We start from the raw sequence: 9213 nt of genomic DNA, 5'->3' as shown, positions 1-9213 counted from the left end.
GTAAGGCACACATTACTATTGTTTTATGTTAACAAATCTGAGGCTTTAATGTCACTTTAAGTTAAGGTCAATGACACATATTGTCACAGTTGACACTTCCGGCCCCATCCATTTTTTTTCCTAGTGGGCCCCAAGCTTTAAAGGCTCATCTTCTATTCGAAATGGACCTAAGGTTTGGCTGTACGAATGCAGTAGGGACATTAGAGTGTCAGCTCCTTTTGGGCTGGAAATTGCAAATGTCCTTTAAACTATATAACCCCCCTCCCCCCCCGATCACACCTGTGCCCTTGTGCATGTGTATGCTCATTTTATGCACATTTGGGCAGCCCATTCATTTCAATTGTGACAATCCCAACATAGAAGTGTGTGCACCTGTTTTGTACCAGGGCTTTGGGGCGCTACTATGTGCAAGCTTTGGCAGGTGCTTTTGAGTTCCCAATTGAAATGACTGGCACCACAGCAGGTCTGCAATAAAAGACATGCATTTTCATGCACTGTAATTTGCGCACATTCCCCTGAGGCACAGGTGTGAACTGGGGATAAAGAAGAACACCAGGCAAAAAAAAATCTTAACCCTTGCCGTAGGGCTACCCACGCACTGCAAGGGTTAAGTGCTTGTTTTGTCTAGAGAGCTAAATTAACAGAGACATACTCACCCAAACCACGATCCCTGCTGGCTCCTAGCCCAGTCCCTTTAGCCTCACTCCCCTCCGCTTCAGCGATGGTATGTCCCTTGCCGTCCTCACTTCCTAAACATTGTGTTGGACATGATGACTCACAGGATCTTATACCACTGGAGCGAAGGGGGAGCTAGGCTGAAGGGGCCTGCCTGGATTATGGTTCGGGAGGGTATATCTCTGTTATTTTAGCTCCCTAGACAAAACAAGCGGAGGTAGCCCCACTGCAAGGGTGCACTTCATTAAGGTCTACGGAAAAATGTAAGTAGGGTTGCCACCTTTTCTTCAAGTCAAACCCGAACACTTATTCATATGTAAATAGCACAGTCGAGACTATTTTCAGTGGCGGACTAGTAGCCTCTATCTTAATTTTGGTTGCCCCTGTCTGCCAGACATCATATGTCCGGGTTTCTGCTGCCATGAAACCCGGACACAGCATTCAAAACCCGAACTGTCCGGGTGAATCCTGGACAGGTGGCAACCCTAGCACTCGCTCATGGGCCGAGCACCCGACAGTTTCGGGAGAGAGGAGGGGACCCGGTGGCATAACTTATTCCGCCGGGTGACTATCCTCTCCTCTCTCTGCCGGCGTCCATCACCAAGATGGCCGCTGGCAGATATCAATAAGATCGTTCTGTTATACTGGATTTGCTGTGAATTTCAATAAGGTCTGAAGGATTGGAATTCTCTGTATAGTGCGGTATGTTCGTATACTACTACATTCCAAGGTGGAGACGCACCTAATAGATCAGAACCTGGGGAGTCCTGATGGTGGCTAAGGAATTGGAGCAGTGAGATTTCTTTTGGTTCTACAATACAATAAAATGGTTACATATACAGAAGTGCGCAGTGTGTTGTACATTCAGTGAAATGTCTACAATGTTATTCAGAATCATCATGTACGCGATCCGCCCCTGGATGTCCTCAGATATTTCCCAGAATACAATGAGCCTCCGCAGCAGCTCGTGGCCTTCTGCCCTCTCCAATTTGTTAAGTACTTCCTTTATTTGTTATTTTATTATATTTTGGCCGCATTGTTTATGTTCTCCGGTCTAGTTGGCTCCTTTCCACAGCCTAACTGTCAGGAAGTGAATTTCCTTCATGTGGTGGTGGGAGCTCATTGTCCTCACAGCGGAGAACAATTATCTACCAGCGCCGGGATGACGACTCCTCGGGTGAAAGTGTTCAGTGACACTTTGTAACCGGGTCAGCATTAGTGACGCAAAGAGCAACGCACAAAGCACAGTAACCCATAGCAACCAATCAGCACTTGCTCTGCTGGCATGAAAGGTGATCGGTTCTGGTGGGTTTCTGTAATATCTGAGCCTATGTGAACCTGAAAATCTTACTGCGCAAACACTGGGGGCGATTCAAGAAAGCATTTGCGACACTTTGCTGGCATTATAGTCAAGTTAGAAAGTCCTGCACCCAGGGCTGTCTTTAATATTGATTGGACCCTGGGCAAATATTTTCTTGGCCCCCGGGCCCCTGCCCACAATGCGCCCTCTGTCATGCCATGCACTGCCATGCCCCACCACACCTCTCCCCCTCCCGCACCACCCACCCCACCCGCCATGCAATTTTGGGTAACGTCCTCCTTCTGCACAGCAGGGAGACGTGATCCCACGTGAGATGTGACCCTGCGTGAGGCGCCGCGCTACATGGCGTATGGCAGGGCCAGGAGCAACACTGGTAAACAGAAGAGTGTTGCATGTGTATCTTTTGCCTCTTTTGCCCCACATTAAAGACGGCCCTGCCTGCACCAAATTCATGAGAGCCTTGAAACAATGTTAAAAGCCCCCTCCCCCACATACATGCAAATATGAACAAAAACACGCACGTCATGTGCGCACACGTACAAAACCAGTTACAGCACATATATTGGGTATCGCAGTACACGCTGAAGGGAAAGCCATCATTCACAGTTAACTCTAAATTGATGACCTCGAAAGGACTATTAAACCATCCCCTATGGACAGTTATGGGTATCGTGTGTATTTCTGGCTTGACATGTCTGGTATCTATTTACTCAATGCAGCTTCATTGTTTATATTTGACCTAATAGTTAGAGATTATATTGTATTAGTGAGCACTTTAATTTAAGTGTTTTTTTCATTACTGGAGATAGATTTCCTTTTCAGGGAAGCTTATCCCGGCTCCACCCAACAACTAAACTTTTAGGGTTAGTTCACACCACAAACAGTGCGTTCTGGCCCGATTTGGTGCCTGGATGCACTGGATCGCTTTCCGGCCAGCTCCCTGTGTTCAGGGGCGGGTAGTGCATTGAAGTCAATATTACCACTGCCACCCCCCCTGGCCGCAGTGCAATCTCCTGCACCGGAACGTGTGGCAATCAATGCCTACATTCCGGTCCGGTGCGGTCTACAAAAATACTGCATGCAGACATTGATATGCCACGCGTACGGGTGCGGCCAGTCGCACCGCCAACCCCCCTCCCGCCTCTGAACACAGGGAGCTGGCCGGTATGCGAGCCAGTGCGTTCCGGCACCAAATCAGGCCGGAAACACACTGTTTGTGGTGTGAACTAGCCCTTACTCCATGCAGCTGCCACCTTTTATATCACTCCCTCAGATTGAAATCTCTCACGAGCAGGTCCCTCCTCACTCTCTTTGAATTGTATTTTTACTGCACTGTCTCTATTATGTAAACCGAGCAACTGTTGGCATGATCTAAATCAATAGCGCCAATATCATATGACATAAATCTGTGGTTGCTAAGATGCACGTAGCTATTGACACCTAAAGGGTTATAAACTAACGGGTGAGGAGTTTGGATAAGGCAGGAGAAGCGAACAATCTAGAACAACATATCAGGAAAGTGAGCTGAATTGGAGGATTTTTTCCAAATCAGCTAGTTTGTCCTAGATTGTTCACTTCTCCTGCCTTCTCCGAACTCTTCACTCTTCAGTGAATAACCCTACTAGTGTTCTTTGGTTGCTAGGATGCAGATGGCATTTACCACCTAGCATCCTATGGTTGCTAGGATTCAGAGGGCTGTTGCTACTTATTGTACTTTGGTTGCTAGCATGCAGGCAGCTGTTGATGCCTAGTGCCCTTTGGTTGCTAAAATTCAGGCAGCTATTGCTGCCTAGTGTTCTTCAGTTGCCAGGATTCAGTAGGCTGTTGCTGGCTAGTGTCCTTTGTATTCTAGGACTCAGGCGGCTGTTACTGCCTAGTGCCCTTTGTTTGCTAGAATTCAGTAGGCTGCTACTGCCTAGTGTCCTTTGTTTGCTAGAATTCAGTAGGCTGCTACTGCTTAGTGTCCTTTGTTTGCTAGAATTCAGTAGGCTGCTACTGCCTAGTGTCCTTTGGTTTCTAGGATGCAGGTGGCTGTTGCTACCTAAATTCCTTTGGTTGCTAGGACTTGTTGCTGCCTTGCATACTGAACTTTGGTTGCTAGGACACAGGAGGCTTAGTTGCTAGGAAACAGGTGGCTTTTGCCACCTAGCATCCATTGTTGCCATGATGCAGGCGGCTCCAATAGAGTCCATTTGCGCTGTATACTGCACTAAAATACACATGCGTACAACCTAAAATACGATCCATACACACGACCATTGACGCAGGTTTTTCTAATTATCTATTTTTTGGAGATGCACTGCACGTTTTACAAAACTGTGTGCATGGGCCTATAGGAAAATCCATACTGTGCTGATAAAGACAAAGGGGGGAATTTATCAAATCTGGAGCAGTGACCATGGCAACCAATCAGCATCTCTTTTTCATTTTCAAAGCTTAACTGAACAAACTAAAGAGAGAGGCTGATTGGATGGCATGGGCAACTGCTCCAGATCTTATCTACTCCAGTTCTGATAAATTCCCCTTGAAATTTGTTTTTTTTTTAACACCTGTGTGAATGGGCCCTTATAGATAGATTTGCTCTGTCTATGATCCGAGGAGTGGGTTTGAAAATTAAAGCTTTTATAGCTCATTATGAATGTGCTACAATGTCATCATGTAGGAGGATACAATGTCACCATGCTGGAGGATACAATGTCACCATGCTGGAGGATACAATGTCACCATGCTGGAGGATACAATGTCGCCATGCTGGAGGATACAATGTCACCATGTATATCACTCCCTCAGATTGAAATCTCTCACGAGCAGGTCCCTCCTCACTCTCTTTGAATTGTATTTTTACTGCACTGTCTCTATTATGTAAACCGAGCAACTGTTGGCATGATCTAAATCAATAGCGCCAATATCATATGACATAAATCTGTGGTTGCTAAGATGCACGTAGCTATTGACACCTAAAGGGTTATAAACTAACGGGTGAGGAGTTTGGATAAGGCAGGAGAAGCGAACAATCTAGAACAACATATCAGGAAAGTGAGCTGAATTGGAGGATTTTTTCCAAATCAGCTAGTTTGTCCTAGATTGTTCACTTCTCCTGCCTTCTCCGAACTCTTCACTCTTCAGTGAATAACCCTACTAGTGTTCTTTGGTTGCTAGGATGCAGATGGCATTTACCACCTAGCATCCTATGGTTGCTAGGATTCAGAGGGCTGTTGCTACTTATTGTACTTTGGTTGCTAGCATGCAGGCAGCTGTTGATGCCTAGTGCCCTTTGGTTGCTAAAATTCAGGCAGCTATTGCTGCCTAGTGTTCTTCAGTTGCCAGGATTCAGTAGGCTGTTGCTGGCTAGTGTCCTTTGTATTCTAGGACTCAGGCGGCTGTTACTGCCTAGTGCCCTTTGTTTGCTAGAATTCAGTAGGCTGCTACTGCCTAGTGTCCTTTGTTTGCTAGAATTCAGTAGGCTGCTACTGCTTAGTGTCCTTTGTTTGCTAGAATTCAGTAGGCTGCTACTGCCTAGTGTCCTTTGGTTTCTAGGATGCAGGTGGCTGTTGCTACCTAAATTCCTTTGGTTGCTAGGACTTGTTGCTGCCTTGCATACTGAACTTTGGTTGCTAGGACACAGGAGGCTTAGTTGCTAGGAAACAGGTGGCTTTTGCCACCTAGCATCCATTGTTGCCATGATGCAGGCGGCTCCAATAGAGTCCATTTGCGCTGTATACTGCACTAAAATACACATGCGTACAACCTAAAATACGATCCATACACACGACCATTGACGCAGGTTTTTCTAATTATCTATTTTTTGGAGATGCACTGCACGTTTTACAAAACTGTGTGCATGGGCCTATAGGAAAATCCATACTGTGCTGATAAAGACAAAGGGGGGAATTTATCAAATCTGGAGCAGTGACCATGGCAACCAATCAGCATCTCTTTTTCATTTTCAAAGCTTAACTGAACAAACTAAAGAGAGAGGCTGATTGGATGGCATGGGCAACTGCTCCAGATCTTATCTACTCCAGTTCTGATAAATTCCCCTTGAAATTTGTTTTTTTTTTAACACCTGTGTGAATGGGCCCTTATAGATAGATTTGCTCTGTCTATGATCCGAGGAGTGGGTTTGAAAATTAAAGCTTTTATAGCTCATTATGAATGTGCTACAATGTCATCATGTAGGAGGATACAATGTCACCATGCTGGAGGATACAATGTCACCATGCTGGAGGATACAATGTCACCATGCTGGAGGATACAATGTCGCCATGCTGGAGGATACAATGTCACCATGCTGGAGGATACAATGTTACCATGCTGGAGGATACAATGTTACCATGCTGGAGAATACAATGTCACCATGCTGGAGGATACAATGTCGCCATGCTGGAGGATACAATGTCGCCATGCTGGAGGATACAATGTCGCCATGCTGGAGGATACAATGTCGCCATGCTGGAGGATACAATGTCGCCATGCTGGAGGATACAATGTCGCCATGCTGGAGGATACAATGTCGCCATGCTGGAGGATACAATGTCGCCATGCTGGAGGATACAATGTCGCCATGCTGGAGGATACAATGTCGCCATGCTGGAGGATACAATGTCGCCATGCTGGAGGATACAATGTCACCATGCTGCAGGATACAATGTCACCATGCTGGAGGATACAATGTCACCATGCTGGAGGATACAATGTTACCATGCTGGAGGATACAATGTCACCATGCTGGAGGATACAATGTCACCAGGCTGGAGGATACAATGTCACCATGCTGGAGGATACAATGTCACCATGCTGGAGGATACAATGTCACCATGCTGGAGGATACAATGTCACCATGCTGGAGGATACAATGTTACCAGGCTGGAGGATACAATGTTGCCAGGCTGGAGGATACAATGTTGCTGGAGGATACAATGTCACCATGCTGGAGGATACAATGTCACCATGCTGGAGGATACAATGTCACCATGCTGGAGGATACAATGTCACCAGGCTGGAGGATACAATGTTACCAGGCTGGAGGATACAATGTTGCTGGAGGATACAATGTCACCATGCTGGAGGATACAATGTCACCATGCTGGAGGATACAATGTCACCATGCTGGAGGATACAATGTCACCAGGCTGGAGGATACAATGTTACCAGGCTGGAGGATACAATGTTACCAGGCTGGAGGATACAATGTTGCTGGAGGATACAATGTCACCATGCTGGAGGATACAATGTCACCAGGCTGGAGGATACAATGTCACCATGCTGGAGGATACAATGTCACCAGGCTGGAGGATACAATGTCACCAGGCTGGAGGATACAATGTTACCAGGCTGGAGGATACAATGTTACCAGACTGGGGGATACAATGTCACCAGGCTGGAGAACACAATGTTACCAGGCTGGAGGATACAATGTCACCAGGCTGGAGGATACAATGTCACCAGGCTGGAGAACACAATGTTACCAGGCTGGAGGATACAATGTCACCAGGCTGGAGGATACAATGTCACCAGGCTGGAGAACACAATGTTACCAGGCTGGAGGATACAATGTTACCAGACTGGGGGATACAATGTCACCAGGCTGGAGAACACAATGTTACCAGGCTGGAGGATACAATGTCACCAGGCTGGAGGATACAATGTCACCAGGCTGGAGAACACAATGTTACCAGGCTGGAGGATACAATGTTACCAGGCTGGGGGATACAATGTCACCATGCTGGAGGATACAATGTTACCAGGATGGAGGATACAATGTCGCCATGCTGGAGGATACAATGTCACCATGCTGAAGGATACAATGTTGCTGGAGCCCTTTTCATTGTAACAATTAACTACCAGACACACCATGCAATGGCCCCGCCGTGCCCCTGTGCTTATTATCCATCACTTACCCTTCTCCTCCCAGACAAACTCCATTCCTTTATAAGGCTCTGAATGCCTGAACAGGCCCGGGAACCGATAAGCTGGACGGACAGAAGGAGGGAGGATGCTATTTTTATCGATAATAAATGAATGTTTCATCTCAATGTAAATCGCGTCAGTGTGACATATCGCAGGGGCCTCATTCAGGCCGACCCGGCCGCCCAGTTCCCCGGCTCTCCCACCACGTTCGCATTCTCATCTGTTGATTCATATTTCTACTATTTGCAGGAATGAGAATTAATTTTGTATCTGTTTCCTCCAAAATGATCTGTAAATATGACATTGCTGCGGCCAGAGAGAACATTGATTCATCAACCAGCAAAGGTTAGACGGGTGCACAATGGCGGCGACTTATTCAAAATGGATGAAAGGTGTTACCAGCCAATGACACGTTCACTGTCTTGTTGTATCTGTAGATAATATGCTTAGCATTCTAAAGCAGTGGTTCTCAACCTGTGTAACCTCAGGACCCACATTTGTCCTTGGACATTAAGTGGCGACCCAAGTTGCACTGCAATGGAACGCACGGCATTGCGGTACCGTGCGTCCCGGTGTGGGCGATCCGTCCGATCCTCAGCTTGGGGTGCAGTGCTGGGCTGCTGGGTTGTGACGGTGCTCCATCCATAGATGCATTGTTTGTACAGCTCCCTCGTGCACCCTGTAGAGGTGCTAGGAGCCAGAATGTGACGTCACTCCGATCCAGGCAACTCTACAAGGTCAGGTGTAGGGAGCTGTAAGCAATGCATGTATGGATGAAGCTCCCTCGTGGCCATAGCCCCATCCCACCTCAAGCTGACACTTGGCACCAGGCAGCATATTCTGAATGGCTGTTCAGCGCAAGAACTGATATTGCTACGCTAGGGGGAGGCTGAGGAGCCTCTCACACAGAAAAGTGAAAGGCACGCGGCGACCCGCTGAAAACTGGGTCGCGACCCACCAGTTGAGAACCAAGGTTCTAAAGTATGATATCGTATATTTTAGCCAATACATATTACATGTGCAGCAAGTCAGATAGAGCTCCGCCTCATTTCCTGGCATCATCTATACTGTTCCAACCCAACCTGACAGTGCCTGGCCACGCCCCTTTCATTCATTAGATTTCAGTTCTTTCTATCATAGAGGTTCAGCATCACACGTAGGCATCACCTAGGGCAGGCTGCTGCTTTCAGCCAGTTATGATCTGTCTGCATTGCATAGAAAAGCACAGAGACCCAGGGATGACATCACTGACTCTAAAATAAGGTATGCAATAAAAACAAGTTTTAATTAGGACTTATACTGGCATG

This window comes from Nanorana parkeri, unplaced genomic scaffold, assembly GCF_000935625.1.
Source record: "Nanorana parkeri isolate BGI_ZX_2015 unplaced genomic scaffold, ASM93562v1 scaffold92, whole genome shotgun sequence".
Lineage (NCBI taxonomy): Eukaryota > Metazoa > Chordata > Amphibia > Anura > Dicroglossidae > Nanorana > Nanorana parkeri.
This window is presented reverse-complemented; position numbering follows the sequence as displayed.